Source organism: Camellia sinensis, chromosome 3, assembly GCF_055761805.1.
Source record: "Camellia sinensis isolate YWXY chromosome 3, ASM5576180v1, whole genome shotgun sequence".
Classification (NCBI taxonomy): Eukaryota; Viridiplantae; Streptophyta; class Magnoliopsida; order Ericales; family Theaceae; genus Camellia; species Camellia sinensis.
This window is the reverse complement of record NC_138963.1, coordinates 45388181-45410605: the sequence shown is the minus strand read 5'-3', so window position 1 is coordinate 45410605 and position 22425 is coordinate 45388181. Positions and strand designations below refer to the sequence as shown.

Here is a 22425-nt window from a genome sequence, read left to right as displayed (position 1 = left end):
CTCCCTTTTGCGAGCAAATTGTTCCAAGTAAAATAACTACATGGGAAAAAAAATAAAAAAAAGAAGTCATTTTAATGTGTGTTAGACAATATACAATAAAAAATAATAGATGAAATAATTACACATCAAGGGGAAGTACCATTAGAAGAAGCAAACAGCCGCACATAGTAGACCGCTCTTTGACCTTGGCAATAGCAATGCGGTCGACAAGAAAATCAAGGGTGTGCTTTGCCCAATTGAATTGACTGATGGACTCAACATTTTTAACCATTTTAATGAATGATTGGTGTACGCATGCCTTTGTGGTGGGGCACAAGAGGGCTCCAATGATGTATAAGACAAATTTCCTTTTAAATTCAGTTCCAGCATCTTTTGTTTCAAGCAGATAAGATTTCAAAGATGTGAACGGAACAAATTTATTCTTCATCGCAAGTTCATCACATAGGTTTGTAATTTCATCTACGGACTCTGTTAACTTCACAGGTAGACCATTGGAAGGTAATCCCATCAACTCATGAACATCTTCTACGGTGAGAAGCATTCGAAGACCGTGGACATTCAATGAATGAGTTGAAGGATCAAAGTTCTGAACTAACCAATGACACAAGTCATGATCTATGTGCGTGCACCTAAGGCTTAGGATGCCATGAAACCCCATATCACTCACTGCTTGTTGTTGTGCTTTGTCCAACCTTCTAATAATCTTACAAATTGATGTAAGCTCAATTCGGGTTTGAATTTTTACTTTTGGAGGCTTTTATTGGACCACAGTTTTTAATTGGGCATATTGTTCAGATTGCAGCTTTCCCATTTGTATATACTTATTTTTTTCTTCTTCAGGAAGTTGATTCCATTTGTCCCCAATATCCTACATTACATGCATAAAATCATACGAACAATTACATACAAGCTTACAAGTACAAAAGGAATACTACAAACAACAAGAATACGTTGCACTTACCTTCACGTCTACTTTCATTTGGGTTTTTTTTAACTCCATTGATTGTTCTTGGCTATAAACATATGAAAATGAATATAAGAATTCATATAATGGAAAATATATAACTACATACAAATAGATATTAACGAAATACCAAAAGAAAATGAATGGAGTGATCGGGCGCTTTGGAGGATCAGTCGGCTTATCCATTAGGCTTCAATCAGAATTCCTTGTAAAGAAAGACAAGAAAAATAAACTCATAATATCTTTGATTAGGAAAAAAAACAAACAAACAAAAATCTTAAAGGTTATAGTACATTCATCAAATGCACGACATGCACACATGAATGGATTTGTTTTATAATAATGTAGTTAACAAAGACTATGTTTCCAATGTAAAAAGGAAAGACACTAAAAAAAATTCTAATCATAAACAAAAAATGATACCCCAGTAGCTTAGGTCACATTACCATAAAAAATAGATTAAAGAAGTTAATTTTTTTGGACAAAATTTGTAATTTGGTAAGGAAATTTTTTTGTCGCAAAAAGGAGCCAAATATTTTGGCACCATATGAATTGATAATAAAAACGACATTGTTTTTTATTTTATTTTTGGGACTATTGTAGAAAAAAATAAAAAAGGATGTCATGGTTATGTATAGCTCCTTTGCTCCTTCAAGTCTCACTTTAGGTGTACAGTCAGAAGCTTGAATATCTTTATTAACTGGTTTTACTTGCTTTGGTTTTAACTATGTTGTGGTTCACTTTCCCATATTTTATCTTGCTAATTTTTTTTTTATTCTCTGCATGGGTTTGGGGATGGCTTGAACCACATAAAGCACTTGAAAATTATAAATGTTTAGGAAAGAAATTTGTTTTTTAGAATACAAAATACAAGAAATTAGAAAATGGGAGAATGATTTGATACAGTTGTATTCAGTAATATACATACACTAACTAAAGATTTGATGCACTAAGGACCCTTGCATACTGCTATACCCACTACCACTCACAATTGAATCTTGGGTTGTGAATAGAGGTTCTCTTGTATTAATGCTATGCTTATTATTTGATTTTATTATTTATATTTATTCTGTCATTGATACTTTAGATTCATAATAAATAATACTAATATATGAGCACTACTACAAAATTGGTTAAAGGTCACAATTTTTAACTTTGACCTTATACTTTTAGTCTTAGTTTTTTTTTTTAATACAAAAACTGTGATGAATGAGGGTGTGACTGTACAAGTTATATCATAAATATTTTGCTTTTTAATTTGGCCATCACGCATACCATATAATTTAAATATATTGAAGCATAGAGGACCTTGTAGGAAAAAATATGTACCTGTCGAAGAAGTAGTTCAGCAACAACACAACCAGCAAACCAAAAGTCAATAGCTGTAGTGTACTCCGTCGATCGAAATATAAGCACAGATGTAAGAGGTATTGGCCTCTCCTTTTACCTGCCAAAAATAAGGAATGAAGCATTTCAACCAAAACACAAAACTAAGGGAGAGGGGAAAAAATTAAAAGACATAAACCAACATGTCAAAACTTTAAAAATTCCAAAATGAAGTTGTTATTTGTAAAAGAGTTAATGAGGTGGTGGGAAAATAGCATATATGAAAGGGCATCATTAGTGATGAAAAGATGTAAAATAATTACAATTACACATGAGGGTTTATAGAACTCTAATAAGTATATAGCGTATTAATTAGGATACATGTTAGAGTGTAAATCCTTTGGAAATTAGGCCAAATGTTATAATTTGCATATGGTACACATCTCAAAAGGGGTGTAGTAGCATGACCATACATACCACACATAAACCCATATAAACTCTAGTTTGGAATGAATCAATAAATCAAAGACCCCAAAAATAGAAGAACAATAATTTTTTAAAGGCATTTTTCTGTTTCATGTATCTTCATGCTTTTGTAGAAAAAGCCTTAAACAACAAAGAAGGGGGGGGGAGAAAAGAAAAAGAAAAATAAGAAGTAAATTAATAATTTAGTGTCTTTGAAGTTTGAGGGTTTTGAATGAAAATAGGTTTTTCTCGAATCAAGTAATTTTGATATTTTTTTAATTATTTAATGGAAAATCAAGATGTGTGTATTTGCTAGTTCGATATGCGGTCAGATGTGTTATTTGACATGAATGTTGGAGGTAATCCTATCATCACTCTATTTCAATCCAGATGATTTTTTATTTTTTTATATTTTCTTTATTAATTTGCTTGTGTTTATCATTATTACTTACCTTCAAAAAAAAAAAAAAAAAAAAAAAAAAAAAAGAAAGAAGAAGAAGAAGAAGAAAAAGAAGCCAATGATGGTTGCTAATCCTGCTAGGAAGAGTGGGAGTAACTAAGTTGGAAGTGGGAGGGGTTTATCGAAGGTCATTATCTTTTGTTGTGCTTTTTGTTGCTCTTTCGTTCCTTATGGTCACCTTGGAGGATTAAGCTATCTCTCTCTCTCTCTCTCTCTCTACTTGGGTGATAAAAAAAATAAATTAGACCATGTAATGCCAAAGGGATGGCAATGAGGGGAAGTAATGAAGGCGGCGGTGGTGGAGGTGGCAATGATGGGTTGACTAGGGATTTCTTACGTCTTAGAACAATCTCTCATAGAGGGTTTCCAAACATGGTTGGGCTTGATCATATGATAGTAGTTATGACTAATATGGTATTGGTTATGATATAAAATCATGTAAGTTCATAACTAAATGTATGGTACATCTAAATGTACCATAGCATCACCCATGATGTGATGAGATACCTCCATTTAATGATTGTTATTGATAAAAAATTACAACGTCTAGTGAAATTGAAAGTTTAACCCCTGAAAAAACAGTAATCACTATTATCCACCTGTAATTCATTAATTGCAGAGTCTAGAAAGAGGAGCACGTAAACCGATAAGATTCTCTGTGCTGCAAATTCTCTTTCTCGCATCGCAACAGCTTTTTTTTGGGTTTCACTTTTTGGTGCCTCTGTTTTTTTACTGGGTTTGGAGCCAATTCTTGTCGGTTGGCTCTTCTCTTCTCTTTTGGTTAATAAAAAGAATAAAACCAAACCAAACACACCACACAATTCATATATATATATATATATACTGACACTAGTGTATCAATTCAATTCAAGCCCACTTCTTATTTCTGTAGAAGACTATTGTTTTATCAATACTGGGTTTGGGTTTTCAAAGCTTGTTTATATCGAAATACTCATCTGGGTTTTATTCTCTATCAATAAAACAATTTATTCTCTATCAAATTTCCCAATATATTCCTTGTAATTTAATTAAATTAATTATTATTATTTATTTTTTTTTTGGGGGTTTCTCTGTTATTTCCATATAATTCTTAGAATTTCAATGGTATGGTATGTTTAACAGAGGTGCATAATGGCCAATGGGAGATTAGGACAATGGTTGCAAATGCTAGTTTGTGTACTAATATTGCTCAAAACAGAAGGCTTCTATGTTGGCATAACTTATGTTCAGAATGCTGTTGCAAAAGGAGCAGGTTAAAATCTTCTTCATAATAAGCCAATTTAAATTTTTTTTACAATCTTGACTATAATGTGTTTGGGATTCTGATATTGTGCAGTTTATTTGGATGGGTCTCCCCCGGCTTACCATCTTGATGAGGGGTTTGGAGCAGGAATTAACAATTGGTTGATTCATTTTGAGGTTGGTCCTTCATTTACCATTTTGTTTTACAATACAAAAATGATTTGTTTGTTGTTACGAAGATGATTGAAAAGAAAAATAAGAATTGTGAAATCATATAAGATACCCAATTTTCTGCAGTTTTATTGGAAATTGAATTGAGAACTGATTTTGTTTTTTTTGAAATGCCAATTTTCTAGTGTATTTAGGACATGAAAATGTAGTCTGATAAGGGGAGGGGAAAATGTAATCTCTATTACACCCTTTGTTACTTGTCACTAAGTAGATTGATGGTGGAAGGAAATGAAGTTTATACAAAGTGCTTACAATCCCTCCAGATATAAATGTAGAATATACATCTTTTATCTATCTATTTGGGATGATAAAGTAGGAGCTTGAAATGTAGATTTAATGAATTTGGATCCATACCTGTTATATTAGCAACCTATATATATGTTTGCATATAAAATTTACTAAAATTAAAAACCGAAGAAAAAAATGGGAGCCAAACAGGGGTAGTTAATATCAATATGCTTCAAGAATTATATAGAAGCTTACCTTCAAGGATTATATACTGTCTTATACCAGTATAGAGAACTAATTATAGAAGTATAGTAGTCTATTGAATATTTTCTAAACTAACCGAGCAGGATGTCGAGCAGCCGAAGTGATGTCGCAGCCGGAGTGAACAACGGTAAGAGTGGTCAGAGTGATCCACGGGAGCTCTGATGAAGGCAAAAGCTGAGAGAGGAAAAAAAAATTCAAGAAGAAGTTAATAATACTTTTCCATATATGTATAGATTGGTCTGTGCAGAAGTTAAAAAATTCAAGAAGAAGTTTAGCTTATTTTATGTTTGAATTCAAGTAAAAGAAAAGAAAAGAAATGTAACGCCCTCAAAATTAACCCATTATATATATCATTGACATTCATTATTTAAAGAAGACAATCTATTAATTCATTCATCAGAGTATTACAAAATAAAGCATTACATGTATCATCGAATAAAATGCCCTACAGGCTTACATCTTTCCAAGCCAACACTTGGATACAAAAATATGAGTTCTAACTCAATACAAGAAAAAGCCCTAGGCTTGAATGTTTACATGTACTAATAATTTAAGACAGTTAACTAAAAGTAGTCTTCTTCAATCCAGAAGCCAAACCCTCCCAAGCTAATTCCTTGGAGGTAGTTTATCACCTGAACCTGAAAATGATGTTCCCATAAAGGGTGAGCCACAGCCCAGTAGAAATATACTAAACCACATATAAGCAATGAATAAAGCAATAGCATTCAACAGATGGTTAACCAAGATAATCAATTACTTTATTTTACAGTCTCATGACACTATTGTCTAAGATACGTTTTATTTTCCAATTTTATCAACATGGCTCAGAACCTGGCCAAACTTACAACAGTGAATCACATATATCATATTCACATCCTTCCAATATCAACAAACAAATGAGACTCAAGCTCAAATCAAACACTTCATACTTCCAGATTGATACACATTTTAGTGCTGTATCAATAAAACACTTCAATATAAATAAGCACACATAAAAGTGATGCTAATGGAGTCCATCCCCTATCTCCTCCCAAACAAAATCCGGTTTAGAGGTCCATCCCCTATCTTCCCCTAAACCGTGGAGTACATCCCCTATCTCCTCCCACACACAAACAATGTATGCAAATGCAATGCTCAATCAATACACGTATTTTCTGTATCAATGCCACAGTCAAAATTAATGACTTAACCCATGTGATTAGTTCCAGTTATTCCTAATCCACATGCAATGTCTACAACAATCATGACTATCCTCCACCGATAGTCCAAAACAGTTATTTCTAAACTGAAAATAACTATGTCCACAATTCAATAGACAAATTATTCAAATTATCCAATTATGCCATTTAATCAATGAATTCCCCAATTCCATGATTTTAACCATCTTTTCCCAATTCCATGAATTACTTATACAAATCAATTCAACTAAGGTTTTTCCCAAAATTTACCAAAGTATTCCCAACATATTAAAATACCAAAACTTAGAACATAACCTATAAAATGGAGTAGGAAATCCCTACCTCAAAGAAAACAACCCAAAAAGGTGAAGAAAGAGATGAGTGCCCAAAATACCAAAGTGCTCCAAATCGTCAAATGCTCAGATTAAATGGTAGCCCTTGCCTCACTCTATCTTTTTAATGAAGGATCTAGGGTAGAAACACACCCTAAGTGGATCAAATCTAAGAAAGAAGGTGAGTAGGGAGAGAGAGAAGTCGAACCTGGGGTTTTGAATCAAAAGAATATGAAAAAGACTGATCAAATCCCGCTGCTGTGTATATAAACTGGACAGGCTCGCTCGAGCGAAGACTTGGTCGCTCGAGCGACCAGACACAGAGAAACTACGCTCGAGCCAAGGAAGCCTTGCTCGAGCCAACAACTCAAATGCTCGCTCGAGCGAAAGAAAGCTCGGTCGAGCGAAGAACTCAAACCCTCAGGTCTGAACCCAGACACACGCTCGAGCGAAGGAACTATAGCTCGAGCGAAGGATGAACTAACTCGCTCGAGCGAAGAAAAGCTCGCTCGAGCCAAGAATGCACAGCTACAGGTCCAAATCAAACACTACCTCTCGCTCGAGCGAACAACTCCTCGCTCGAGCGAAGAACCAAAAACCTGGACAGCAACACTTGGTTTCTAAACCCAACCAACCTGAAACAAACCTGCCCAACACATCCTATAATTCCAAAAGAGAAAATAAGGAATAACAACAACAACCATTATACAATGACAGAATCTACGGAACAGTCCGGATACAATAATTAAATGGGAAAAGACCGGGGTCGCTATAACCTCCCCCCCTTCAAAGAATTTCGTCCCCGAAATTAGGCACAAACTTGAAAACAGGTTTTTTTTTTTTTTTTTTAATACCCAAAGATAGTATATAACAATAATAAACAACTTGACCCAATACTGGTCACTTCATCTTTTATCAAGAGGTATCCCATAATATATATAAAACAACATATATTTCAACCTGCACCACTATTATGCATTATTCCCTTCAATGTTAACAATTTCCATATCATATTCAATTGCATGATATATATAACACATCCAACAATGTAACCAACATATACAATGTTACACTAATCTTCTATAATGAAACAAGTTTCAAGATACAACCAATTACCAAAACATACTCAATGTTTTACAACTTAAGACATATGTAAAGCTCTTAAGTTCAACAATATAACAGAATCTAGTTATAAGATTACAAATCAACAAACATGTCCGGATATTTTTCGCGGACTTCAAATTCACGTTCCCAAGTGGCTTCCTCCACTCCGTGGTGTTTCCACAAAACTTTGACCAAAGGGATGGTCTTGCCTCGCAAGACTTGATCCCGCCTATCCAATACCCGAACCGGTCTCTCCTCATACGAAATATCCACATCAACCACTAAATCGGTCCAATCCAACACATGTGATGGATCCGGCTCATACTTCCGAAGCATACTCACATGAAACACGTCATGTACTCCAGACAACTGCGGCGGCAAAGCTAAACGATAAGCAGCCTCGCCAATCCTCTCAAGGATCTCAAACGGACCAATGAATCGAGGGGACAACTTCCCACTCTTCCCAAACCTCATCAAACCCCGTCTAGGTGATATCTTCAGAAAGACATGATCACCCACCTCAAACACCAAAGGTCTCCTCCTACGGTCGGCATACGATTTCTGACGACTCTGTGCTGTAACAAGCCTCTTACGGATAAGCTCAACTTTCTCCGTAGTTTCCCTCACCAACTCTGGACCCAACAGAGGTGCATCACCCACCTCGGCCCAACACACAGGAGATCTACACGGTCGGCCATACAAGGCCTCAAATGGTGCCATACCGATACTAGACTGGAAACTGTTGTTGTAGGCAAACTCCACCAACGGCAAGTGCCTCTCCCACGACCCACTAAAGTCTAGAACACAACCCCGAAGCATATCCTCAAGTATCTGAATAGTACGCTCGGACTGTCCGTCAGTCTGAGGATGATAAGCCGTGCTAAAGGTCAACTTAGTGCCTAAGGCACTCTGCAAACTCTGCCACAACCTAGCAGTAAAACGAGGATCTCTATCTGAGACGATCGTCACTGGGACCCCGTGCAATCTCACTATGTCCCGAATATACAAGTCGGCAAGATGATGTACCGAATCTCTCATGCGCATAGAAATAAAGTGCGCCGACTTAGTCAACCGGTCTACAACCACCCAAATAGCATCACTACCCCGCTGAGTCCTCGGAAGACCTACAACGAAGTCCATAGTGACATGCTCCCACTTCCACTCGGCAATAGGCAAGGGTTGCAACAAACCCGCTGGCCTCTGATGTTCGGCCTTCACTTGCTGACAAGTAAGACACTTAGATACGAAAGCTGCCACATCTCTCTTCATACCCCGCCACCAGAACTCACGACCCAAATCCCGATACATCTTAGTGCCTCCCGGATGCACCGCAAGGCGTGAATGATGAAACTCTCGGAGTACCTCCTCTCGGCAAGACTCCGGCACAAACGGACGGTCTCGGTATCTCACACTCAGGTCGGAATACACCGTCAAACCTTTCTCAACCTTTCCACTGGAAATCTTCTCACGGAGAGATTCTACCTCAAGGTCACCTCTCTGAGCCTCTAACACTCGAGTCACAAGTGTAGGCTGTGCAACAACAGAAAACAAGGCCGCAGCCTCAACGGATTCGCCCATAAGTAAATCAAACTCCCCAAGTGCACCCAACATCTCCCACTCTCGGATGGCTATGCTAGCTATGTCACCAACAGGTTTCCTGCTAAGGGCATCGGCCACCACATTGGCCTTTCCCGGATGATAATGCAACTCAAAGTCATAATCCTCTATGAACTCCATCCACCTCCTCTGCCTCAAGTTTAAGTCTTTCTGTGTAAATAAATACTTCAAACTCTTATGATCCGAGAACACCTCGAATTTCTCACCATAAAGATAATGCCTCCAAATCTTCAAGGCAAATATCACAGCTGCTAACTCTAGATCATGTGTAGGGTAATTCTGCTCGTGAATTTTCAACTGACGAGAACCATAGGCAACTACTTTCCCTTCTTGCATTAACACACAACCCAGACCCTCTCGTGAGGCGTCACAATAGACTGCATAACCCAACCCTCTCTCTGGAATAATCAATACTGGAGCGGTAGTCAGTCTAACTTTCAACTCCTGAAACGACTTTTCACAAGTCTCACTCCATACAAATTTGACTCCCTTCCGAGTCAGTTTAGTCAACGGTGATGCTAACCTGGAGAAATCTTTCACAAACCGACGGTAATACCCAGCTAACCCCAGAAAACTGCGGATCTCAAATACACTCTTAGGCTGTGCCCAATCCTGCACTGCCTCTACCTTGGATGTATCAACAGACACTCCTTCACCGGATACCACATGGCCTAAGAATTTGACTTCTTTCAGCCAGAACTCACACTTCCCAAACTTGGCATACAGCCTATGGGCTCTAAGTAACTCAAGCACCACCCTCAAGTGTGCCTCGTGCTCCTCCTCAGAAGGCGAATAGATAAGGATGTCGTCCACAAAAACGACTACAAACCGATCCAAGAATTCCCGGAAGATCCGGTTCATCAAATCCATAAAAACTGCCGGTGCATTGGTGAGCCCGAATGGCATCACCAAAAACTCATAATGGCCATACCGCGTACGGAATGCCGTCTTCGGAATATCCTCTTCCCTGACCCTCAACTGGTGGTAACCCGATCTCAAGTCTATCTTAGAGAAACAACGGGAACCCTTCAACTGGTCAAACAAATCATCGATACGAGGCATAGGGTACTTATTCTTAACCGTAGCCCGATTCAATTTCCGATAATCTATACAAAGTCTCAAAGCACCACCTTTCTTTTTAACAAAGAGGGCCGGTGCTCCCCACGGTGAAACACTAGGACGTATAAAGCCCTTAACTAACAACTCCTGGAGTTGGATCTTCAACTCAACTAACTCGGCTGGGGCAAAACGATAAGGTGCCATGGAAATCGGCGCCGTGCCGGGCACTAGGTCAATAGAGAACTCAATCTCCCGATGCGGTGGCAAACCAACAAGATCCTCGGGAAAGACATCCGAGTACTCACAAACCACCCTTGGCAACACAATCTGAGTCTCATTATCCTCACTAATCAAAAGGTTAGCTAGTAGCCCACTAAGCTCACTCCTTCCTCGCCGAACATACCCCGGTGGCAACACATCACCAACCCGGTCCCCCAGAAAATGAAAATACTCTCCGCTCACGGTACAACAAGTGACCCTCTGGCGGTAGCAATCAATCACTGCCCGGTATGATGATAACCAGTCCATACCCAAAATAACATCGAAACCCCTCATAGGCATAACTACAAAGGAAAATGGGATTCTATGATAATCAACCTCTATATCACAACCCCTAACGCCTTGTTTCAAAATCAATTCACCCCCAAGAGGTGATACTACACATATAGGAGATGCTAACTGTGCTAATTCCAACTCCAAAACAGATGCAAATGCAGCAGACACAAAGGAATGAGATGCACCCGTATCAATCAAAACATTAGCAACCGAGTTGCAAAACAAGAAGGTACCTCTCACAACTGATGGTGCTGGCACAAGATCCTGTGCGGTAACAGCATACACGCGCCCAGACGACCTCTGATCAACCTGCTCAACCCTAGGAGCATAAGATTGCTGCACCGACTGAGACGATGAAGCCCCCTGATTGGCCTTTGAGGCCTGACCCGACTGAGCTGGCTGCTGACCCTGAATCGGCCTCAAACCAGATGTGCCAGATGTGCCACCCAACTGCGGGCAATACCTCTTCATATGCCCTTGCTGACCACACTGATAACACGAGAGTGGCTGACCTCTACCCTGACTCTGGCTCTGAGATCGAGCCGAAGAAGATGCTGCTCTCTGAACTCCTCCCCTCTGAGGACAAACTGGAGACTTGTGGCCCAGCTGGCCACACTTGAAACAGGTAATGTCTCCCTGGCTGCCTTTCCCCGAACTAACACTCGGTACAGGAAAAGTCGATCGAGAAAAGCTACCCTGAGACTGCTGGGGATTAAAACCCTTCTGTCTCCTACCATCATTCTGACCATCCTGACTCCTCTTGGAGCCCTTCTGCCCTTCCTCCTCCTCCTGCATCATGATCTCCATATGGGCTGCAGCATCAACCATACGCCCATAATCTCGAATCATAGTTCCCCCAACTCTCAGCTTGAGGCCACGCCTCAACTTCTTCTCAAACTCAATACAACGGCGTTCCTCAGACGCCACCAACTCAGGTGCAAACCTGGACAAACTAGTAAATGCAGCCTCAAATTCGGCCACTGAAGAACTCGCCTGCTTAAGCTGACAAAACTGGTCTCGCAGCTTCTCCTTGACTGCCGGAGATAAAAACTTCTCCTGGAATGCATTCACAAAAGCCTCCCATGTACCTCCTATACGCCCCTTAGTAAATTTCCACCACTGACCCGCATCCCCCTTCAACTGGAAAGATGCCAAGGTCACTTTCAACCCCTCGTCTTCGATGCCAAGCATCTCAAACGTCTTCGTTGTCTGTTCGAGCCATTCATCTGCCTTAAGTGGCTCTTTAGGATCACCCACAAATTCATCCGGATTGGACCGGAAGAACTCCCTCTTCAGAAAGGAAGGTCCTGCATCCGCAATACCAGCCTGAGCTTGATTCTCAGCTCTAAGAATGCCTACTGACTCCCTGAATGCCCCTGCTATCTCTCGGGCGAGAGCGCCCATAGCCTGCTGGCCTACTGGCTCGGCCACATTGACTTGGCCAATTCCCTCCTGAACTGTCGGAATCTCTTCTGGCACAGGCAACTCCTGTCTACCCGGCCTACCACGCCTACCGCGTCCTCGTCCTCGTCCTGACATCCTAATAAAGGAAACAAAGACATTAGCACATTAATAAATGTGCCGAAGCTAAACACTCGCGTCCTAATTCAATGGACAACAATAATTCATTCCACGTAAGCACATAATCACATAAGCACCTACGAATTTCATTCCCGGATAATGATAGTCCCAATGCGTTACTATAGTTCCGGTTGGAAGCAGCAGTGATCAAGTGCCTTTCCAACAAGACTACAAGAAACTCAAGGGTCCAATCAACATCCTAGAAACTACATTCCATACCCACATAATCACATAAACATGTTATCACATAAGCATATAACATTACACTAAGTCTCTATCAAACGAGACGAACCCAATGTGATACTAATCACTTCCACGTACCCAAAGTATTCAAACCCGGTACGCTCTGATACCAAGTTGTAACGCCCTCAAAATTAACCCATTATATATATCATTGACATTCATTATTTAAAGAAGACAATCTATTAATTCATTCATCAGAGTATTACAAAATAAAGCATTACATGTATCATCGAATAAAATGCCCTACAGGCTTACATCTTTCCAAGCCAACACTTGGATACAAAAATATGAGTTCTAACTCAATACAAGAAAAAGCCCTAGGCTTGAATGTTTACATGTACTAATAATTTAAGACAGTTAACTAAAAGTAGTCTTCTTCAATCCAGAAGCCAAACCCTCCCAAGCTAATTCCTTGGAGGTAGTTTATCACCTGAACCTGAAAATGATGTTCCCATAAAGGGTGAGCCACAGCCCAGTAGAAATATACTAAACCACATATAAGCAATGAATAAAGCAATAGCATTCAACAGATGGTTAACCAAGATAATCAATTACTTTATTTTACAGTCTCATGACACTATTGTCTAAGATACGTTTTATTTTCCAATTTTATCAACATGGCTCAGAACCTGGCCAAACTTACAACAGTGAATCACATATATCATATTCACATCCTTCCAATATCAACAAACAAATGAGACTCAAGCTCAAATCAAACACTTCATACTTCCAGATTGATACACATTTTAGTGCTGTATCAATAAAACACTTCAATATAAATAAGCACACATAAAAGTGATGCTAATGGAGTCCATCCCCTATCTCCTCCCAAACAAAATCCGGTTTAGAGGTCCATCCCCTATCTTCCCCTAAACCGTGGAGTACATCCCCTATCTCCTCCCACACACAAACAATGTATGCAAATGCAATGCTCAATCAATACACGTATTTTTTGTATCAATGCCACAGTCAAAATTAATGACTTAACCCATGTGATTAGTTCCAGTTATTCCTAATCCACATGCAATGTCTACAACAATCATGACTATCCTCCACCGATAGTCCAAAACAGTTATTTCTAAACTGAAAATAACTATGTCCACAATTCAATAGACAAATTATTCAAATTATCCAATTATGCCATTTAATCAATGAATTCCCCAATTCCATGATTTTAACCATCTTTTCCCAATTCCATGAATTACTTATACAAATCAATTCAACTAAGGTTTTTCCCAAAATTTACCAAAGTATTCCCAACATATTAAAATACCAAAACTTAGAACATAACCTATAAAATGGAGTAGGAAATCCCTACCTCAAAGAAAACAACCCAAAAAGGTGAAGAAAGAGATGAGTGCCCAAAATACCAAAGTGCTCCAAATCGTCAAATGCTCAGATTAAATGGTAGCCCTTGCCTCACTCTATCTTTTTAATGAAGGATCTAGGGTAGAAACACACCCTAAGTGGATCAAATCTAAGAAAGAAGGTGAGTAGGGAGAGAGAGAAGTCGAACCTGGGGTTTTGAATCAAAAGAATATGAAAAAGACTGATCAAATCCCGCTGCTGTGTATATAAACTGGACAGGCTCGCTCGAGCGAAGACTTGGTCGCTCGAGCGACCAGACACAGAGAAACTACGCTCGAGCCAAGGAAGCCTTGCTCGAGCCAACAACTCAAATGCTCGCTCGAGCGAAAGAAAGCTCGGTCGAGCGAAGAACTCAAACCCTCAGGTCTGAACCCAGACACACGCTCGAGCGAAGGAACTATAGCTCGAGCGAAGGATGAACTAACTCGCTCGAGCGAAGAAAAGCTCGCTCGAGCCAAGAATGCACAGCTACAGGTCCAAATCAAACACTACCTCTCGCTCGAGCGAACAACTCCTCGCTCGAGCGAAGAACCAAAAACCTGGACAGCAACACTTGGTTTCTAAACCCAACCAACCTGAAACAAACCTGCCCAACACATCCTATAATTCCAAAAGAGAAAATAAGGAATAACAACAACAACCATTATACAATGACAGAATCTACGGAACAGTCCGGATACAATAATTAAATGGGAAAAGACCGGGGTCGCTATAAGAAAAGAAAAGAAATTCTGCTGGAAAGAAATTCTATAATATTCAAGTTAACTGCTGGAAAGAAATAATATTGAGATACATTTTTTGCAGCCTGTTAATATTATAGATTTGAAATCTGTTAATATCAATAATGAAGGCTGCAAAAGAAATTCAAGTTAACACCATAAGAAATCTGCTGGAAATCTGCTAAAGTCTTGATAATGAAAACAGATATTAAAAATCTAATGCATTTCATACTTCACATTCCTTCTATTTAATAGATTTGTACACCATACTTTTGCTAGAAAGGAGTTTATTGTGGTAGCAAAATTTTAAGGTCTTAATCCACACCTTGAACTGCAAACTACATTCTATTCAATTGGAAATTTACTCACAAAACCAGTAGTATAGAAGACAGTTTTCTTACCAATCAACAAAAGAACATAAAAAAGCTCATCAAGATAGCAAACATTGAAAGTATTTAAATAACAGCACATGTAAAGTACCACCTGGCACCCCTGGCCCAAGAATGCAAGGAGTTTTGGGCACAACTGGCACTGCCAGGTGATTTTTGTAAAGTTTCCTATCAATGGTCATCCGTATAGGCAATTTTCAGACCATAAGTGTTTTGATTAATTTTTATTTTGATTCATTAAACCCAGAATTTCATCATAATGAAGTACTTAAAATTTAATCTTTTTTTTTTTTTTTTTTTGTAGTTGAAGTGACATACTGCTCACAAAACAACATAAGGAAGTTAGGAAGAATTAGGATTCCTTAATGTTGCTTCTAGTCCAAAAGCTATAGGAGAGGAAACACTACTAAAAAAAACACTTTTTGCGACCGTTGTAAACCGTCGCAAATAATAAAAAAACAGTCACAAAAGACTTTTTGCGACGGCCCATGCGACGGCAAATGGGGGTGGCGAATGTGGGGGTGGCAAATACTTTTGCGACCGCCTAAACTACTTATGGTGACCGCTATTTTGCCATCGCAAAAAACAAAGAACAACACATGATTTTTGGCGACCATCTTGTTACAGTCGCAAAAACAAAAAAAAAAGAAACATAAAAGTGCAACGTTAAGCACTCTAGGAATAGCAATGACAAGAATTTAGACAATATAGCATTGTAGTTTAATTAGGCATTCCATTTGAGTCTCAAAATTGGAGCCATATGTGAAAGTTATTACAACTAAAACCTTGGGAAAAGTTCTTTTATGAAAAATATACAATCCAGATAAAATGCTAGTAAAGTCAAAATTTACAATGCTGGTGTTCACCACTGTACAAGGTACCAGTCGAGTTCTAATTTGTAACCATGGAGATATATGTTCCTCAAATCCAAGCTTGCACCTGATCAATACACATTATGAGGAGAAATAGATCAGAACATAGAGTATCCAATTTCTAGATCTTTCTTTAGACATAAAGCCTCAAGCAAAGCGGAGAAAAGGCAGAGATTGCAAATAAATAAAGAAAACTTAATAAAACAGCAAAATAATTCAATGCTTGTGTTCACTATTCTAGAATGTGTACCTTAAATCTTCTTCTTAGGTTCCTAGAAAAGTTAAATGCTATGTATGTGGGCTAAATCCAAGCTGCCCGATTTTCATCCTGCCAAAAAAAAAAGAACAGAGCAAGTCAATTTTCTACTAATTTATATCTATACTTTGGGGCATTCAAATAATAGTCCAAGCACATAACCCTATCAGACACCATACAAATGCTGAATAAATTTGTATTTAATCACTACCTAGAGCTATTAATATCATAATGCAGCCTTATGTCATATATATGGGGAGTTCAAGAAATGGTGATGGATGAGGCAATGCCACTGTTGCAGAGTAAGTAGCACATCTGCAACTATTATCATCCATCATTCCAAGGTTGTTAATCTTGTGATCTTTTTACAATAATGAGAACTAAAAATTTGGATGCATTAATCAACTAAACACATTGCAACAACTCAAAAGATTAATTTGCATCTTGCAAAGTGTATGGTTAAGGAAGACACCTTGCATGGAAAATTAGGGTCCAAAACCCATCCCCACAAACACAACTATAAAATCTCACGATTTCATTTCACGAGAACTCATAAACACAACCATTCCAGTAAGAAGTGTTGCCTTTGAACAAAAAAGCTGCCAAAAACAAAGTTCAGGTTGCATGTACTCTGAAATACAAGATATTTTCCTTGTCTTTTCTTTTTTTCTTCTTTTTGAGTTGGTACAAATGCAAAATCCATGCACACAAAGAACAACTCCAAAAGCATAATGTTTCTTTTTTCATAAACATATCAAATGCATTGAAAAAACAAAATTAAAAATAAAACCACATCAATACATGAAAATATATTAAATAACAATAAAAAAGAAAAGGAAACAAGGAAGGTAGAAGCCTGTAAAATTCAACAGAGAAAATGAAATATGACAGCTACCCTTTAAGAAAGGTGCTAAATATTGAAACAACTACAATTGTATTGAAAAATAATCACCAGAACAATGTCATTGATAAAACAGCTCACCTTGAGACAGCAATTTCATAGAGAAAGGAGACACCTTCAAGATTCGGTATGGGTGGAATGTGATCTTTTTTCCCATTCACAAATTTTATTATCTAAAATAAAACCTCATGAAGAGATGCTTCAAGTGCTGCCCTCCGATGACTTCTCTCATCCAGAGCACTCTCTACCATCATTCACAGGGAAGCATACATCATTATGAGTTATTACTAAAACATTAATAAAAAGAGAGCAACGCACTGCAATGAACGTACCTCCCGGGTCTACTACTAATTTGGAATGATGAGAAATGACAGCGAAATGAATCAAATAATCATGTCAGCGAAATGAATCAACTAAACATGTATTGTTCTATTACTTCAACTTTCTGTTACCATATAATTTGACAATCCATGTTAGAAGTATAAATTAGTTGATCATTTCAACTTTCTGTTACTTCAATAACGTCAATTGTTACACAGTGCCAAATGCCAGTGGGCAGTGGTCACTTTCTGTTTGATGCATTTCAAATTTGAGAATTTATTTAGTACAAGCCTTTCTATAATTTGATAGCAGATCTTTGAAGTACTAGAATGAAAACAAATAATCAGCAACAATGAGAGCTAAAAGAATTTCAGCTAACATGGATTGCTCCACCAATAGCAAGAAATGACAACGAAAGCTGAACTCCTAATCATGTATCATATGGAACATTTCAAAACTAATCACATTTTTCTCTAGTCTCTACTATAGGAGATAGCTAATCCATAAGCATTTCATGGTGAATGATTGCAACTTTTAGCTTTAGAATCTTAGTCCAGGTGAGATGAATCAGTCCAATAGTTTTATCCGTGGGAGAAAAAAATACAAACCTAATTTCAAAATCTTTGATCATATAATATACATAATTATGTAGAGTACTAGAAATATGAATCAAATATTTAGTGAAAGGTTTAAAACTTGAAGCAAGAGTGTTTTACATGTTTATGAGTTCATAGCCCACGAGGTTAATCAGTCTGTTGCAGACTAGTGAACTAAGGTCAGTTTTGGTGAGTATACAAACATATATATATTCATATATATATATATATATATATATATATATCATTTGTTTTTTTTCTAAGTGGGCTCGTTAATCAAGCTTCAATTCAATCATCATAAAGGCACTAAGTAGTGATGCAGAGTGATATCAAATTGAATGAATTGAATTAGGTGTTTCAAGTTTTGGTTTGGGCATTTCATTTTTATTAGGGATTATTAAAATTTACACTTAAGTGAATGGCCATTTAATTGCACTTAAGTCAATTAAAAGCTTAAAATTAGTTTAAGGTCATCCTATTATGAATATTTTTTTTTTTTTGGTATGTGAGAATTTCATTAAAAGAAACAAAGAATACAAAAATCAAGGGAGGCATACCTTTCAAATACCAAAATCAAGAAAAACACGAAGCAGCTAGACTAATTTGGAGCAAAAATTCTCTCACAAATCTACCAGTTTTTACACAATAGTAGATTAGAGTAAGATTGCTTAATAGATGCAAACTGAGAACATTGAACTCTAATATTAGAACTAATCTGATTCATCAAATATGTAGGCCTATGACATCCTTTGAAAGCCCATGATTTCTCTCTTGCCAGATTTAGTATACCGTTGCAGCCTAAACAATTTTCCTCACTATATGGAAAAAAAAAATTCCCACTAAATTGGTTAGCAATCCATGATATCTAATTATCCCTAGAATGTTGAGCCTTAGAAAAGCAGCAAATCTGCTCCCAAATTGCTCTAGAGAAGGAACAATTAAAGAAATATGAGGAAGAGACTCATCGTCTTTGTGGACAAACGAGACAAGTAGTGAATCAATCTCCCCCCAATCTTTGAGCCTGCCTTAGTCCTAAGCCTGCCTCTAATGGCCATCCAAAAACAAAGCCGTGTCTGGGAATGTACTTAGGGAACCAAATAATCTTATGCCAAATCACAGAAAGGGAATGAGGCTTGATAGCATCCCAAGTGTTGTAGCTTTGTATTTAAGAGAGGAGGAAATAATGCACTGAACCTCATCATCTCTAGAACAATTGGGCTGAAAGAAAGGCATTACAGAGGGAGGGAAAAGCCAGGTCCAACGATATCCTTAACAAAAGGTCTGGCAATGGATCTAAGATTAAGAACCTTTCTCCAAGTCCAGGAGCAGTCAGAAAGGACTGTAAAAGCCCAAAAGCATTTGCCTCTAATAAGATATCTATAGCACCATTGAATTTATGGGTGTAAGAAAAACCAATGAAACTAGACTGACTGCTCAAGATCAATTGAAATTTTGGTTTGTGATCTATTTTTCATAACGTGCGATCTGTTGTGGTTTTAAAATTTTATACACTCATACAAACTAAAATGACTGAAATATTATATTTAAAAAAATTGAGCATTAGAAGATAATTGACTAACAATACACAATTTCTAATAAAAATTAAGGAGGAAGACATTTATAGAGCAAATTTCACTATTTTACTTCATTTATTCTCAATGTGTGATTGTACAAGTTTTTATAAAAACCCTTTTAAAATCTCATGTTCCCTTCTCTACACCAAACCGAGAAAACTGAACCGTAGAATGTGGTCTGCTTTGGTTCCTTAACCAACAAAACTGAAAGGTTCGGTTTGGTACTAAACTTTCCCTTGAACCAAACCGCTTACACCCCTAATTGAATTCACAGTTGAATGATGTTTAGAGTAAATGATCCAAATATGCTTGAGGAAATAAGAATGGTTCCAATCTAGAAGATTTCTTATGCCAAGACCTCCTTCTATTTTGGGCAAGCAAAGAGTCCCTCAAGCGAATTTATTAGAATGAAGGTAAGAGTTGGTCCCTGTCCACAAAAATCCTGAGCAATTGCTCTATATGCAAGCATACTGACTTGAGGAGGATAAAGTGCATAGACCAAAAAACTTGCTGAAGAGAATAGATTGGATAATGTGAAGTCTACCAGTGTAGGAAAGAAACTAATTTTATCAATGAGACCTTTACAATTATCAGCTGAGAGCTAACTAGAAATAAGGGGCACTCCTAAGTATTTGACCGGAAGGGAACCAAGTTGAACCCGAATTAAATTGCAAAAAACTATCTTAGATTGATCATCAATACCAATAATGTAAATCTTGCTTTTGCTCTTTTTTGGCGGAAGGCCAGAAAATTTATTGAATTTAAGAAGAGCATTAAAAACTATGTAAAAGGACTGATCATTCGGATAACAAAAAACAAAGAAATCGTCTGCAAAGCAAATGTGCCTAATGTTCAATTCATGAATCATGACACTTTGGATGAGAGGAAAACAAGCCAGAACTGATATGGTTATGAAAGATTATGTAAAAAACTCCATAACGAGGATAAATTCAGTATATTATGAATTTATTTACAAAGAAGTTAAAAGTTTTTATTTTGGTTAGTCATTTTTAAGCTTTGTGGAAATGTTCCACAAATAAAAAGGTTGTGCAGAGTTGAAGTAGCCGAGGCTAAGACGACAACACATTTTAACATCTCCATTGGAACACCCGTATAAACTACTTCATGAACAAACCCTTAACATACAAAATTGGACTCCACTTTTTGTCATATAATACACTTTAACAAACATTTTTAACATTTCCACTAGCCTTCTTAGTTAATATGGAAGAATGCATTATCAGAATAATGCATTGTGATAAAAAAAAATAATAATAATAAACATGGAGCTAAAACAGAAATATTTGTGATAAAAAATATCAGAGAAAAAAAATTCAGATGTGAATTTTAAAAGAGTCTGCCACATAGGACCAAAATCAATCCTCTATAGAGAACACTAAAGCAAAACAGAGGAGTCATAAAATCAACATCTCCATCAATCAAATATAACTCGAATCTTCTGAATATTTCATAGGTATATACATATAAAACTCAAATTTCACATTCTACATGAACACAGATCTCAGAATAGCACAATTCGATTAACACAAAAAACAATTGAACAATACTAATTTCACATTAAAAAAAAATTAGAAATTGACAAACTCAAATCCATCTAAAACAATTCCACAACCTTGAGCAATTAGATTCAATTTTCAAAATCCAATTCACAAAAACCTCAATCAAATTCACCAAAACACATTTATATCAACATCAACCCAATCTTTGCCGACTAACATTTAAACTTCACACTACACAATCTGAGTCATACTTCATAGATACATGTAAATATGTATGTATAGGCGCAGAGAGAGAGATTGAGAGAGATAGAAATTGGGAGAGAGGAACAGAGAGAGATTCATACCGCCGGATATCTCAGACGACAATGGTGAGTGAAAGAGCGAGCGAGAGAGCAGAGCTATATAGGTTTGTGATACGAGAGAGAGAGAGAGAGAGAGAGAGAGAGAGAGAGAGACAGAGAGAGAGAGAGAGAACAATCGGTGTTTGAATTTTTCTAGAACTAGGGCAAATATAAGGAAAACGGGTAAAAGGGTAAAAAAAAATAAAAAATAAAAAGGAATGAATTGGTTATTTGCGACGGGTAATCAAATGGTCACAATTATATAGTAGCAAAAGGTCACTTTTCTAGTAGTGAAAGGAAAGGAAAGGAAGAAATAAGCTATAAGTGGCTATCAGTTCAAGTATGAAACACATTAGCTGAGTGAACAAACTGCTAAAGGAGTTCATCACAGCCAAACCGTATAGCTCAATAAAATCTGCAAACACCATAAAATCTGCAAACCGTATAACTCAATAAGCATTCAAGATCCAATAAAATATGCACACACCATAATAACTCAAAAATAAAATCTGCACACACTAAAATTTGCACACACCATAATAAAATCTGCACATAATAAAATCTGCACACAATAAAATCTGCACACACGGGTAATCCAAATCCAAACCGTATAACTCAAACCATATAACTCAAAAACACAAAAACAGAGCAAGGAAGACAGATGGCAGACACAGGGTATGGGGGAGACAGAGAGTAGATACTGATATAAACACAGACAA

General features: G+C 37.4%; 2 long non-coding RNA genes across 2 annotated transcripts; both read right to left on the bottom strand.

Annotated features, from left to right (window-relative positions):
- Window positions 1–767: 767 nt before the first annotated feature.
- LOC114294556 (uncharacterized) lies at window positions 768–5354 on the bottom strand. The gene is made up of 4 exons (XR_014363012.1): window positions 5257–5354; window positions 1095–1169; window positions 962–1013; window positions 768–868 (listed from the first exon to the last, which is right to left on the bottom strand). It is a non-coding gene; the product is annotated as an uncharacterized LOC114294556 (long non-coding RNA).
- A 12053-nt stretch (window positions 5355–17407) lies between these two features.
- LOC145820969 (uncharacterized) lies at window positions 17408–21989 on the bottom strand. Its single transcript, XR_014363011.1, has 3 exons — window positions 21822–21989; window positions 21710–21763; window positions 17408–17598 (listed from the first exon to the last, which is right to left on the bottom strand). It is a non-coding gene; the product is annotated as an uncharacterized LOC145820969 (long non-coding RNA).
- Between the last annotated feature and the right edge of the window lie 436 nt (window positions 21990–22425).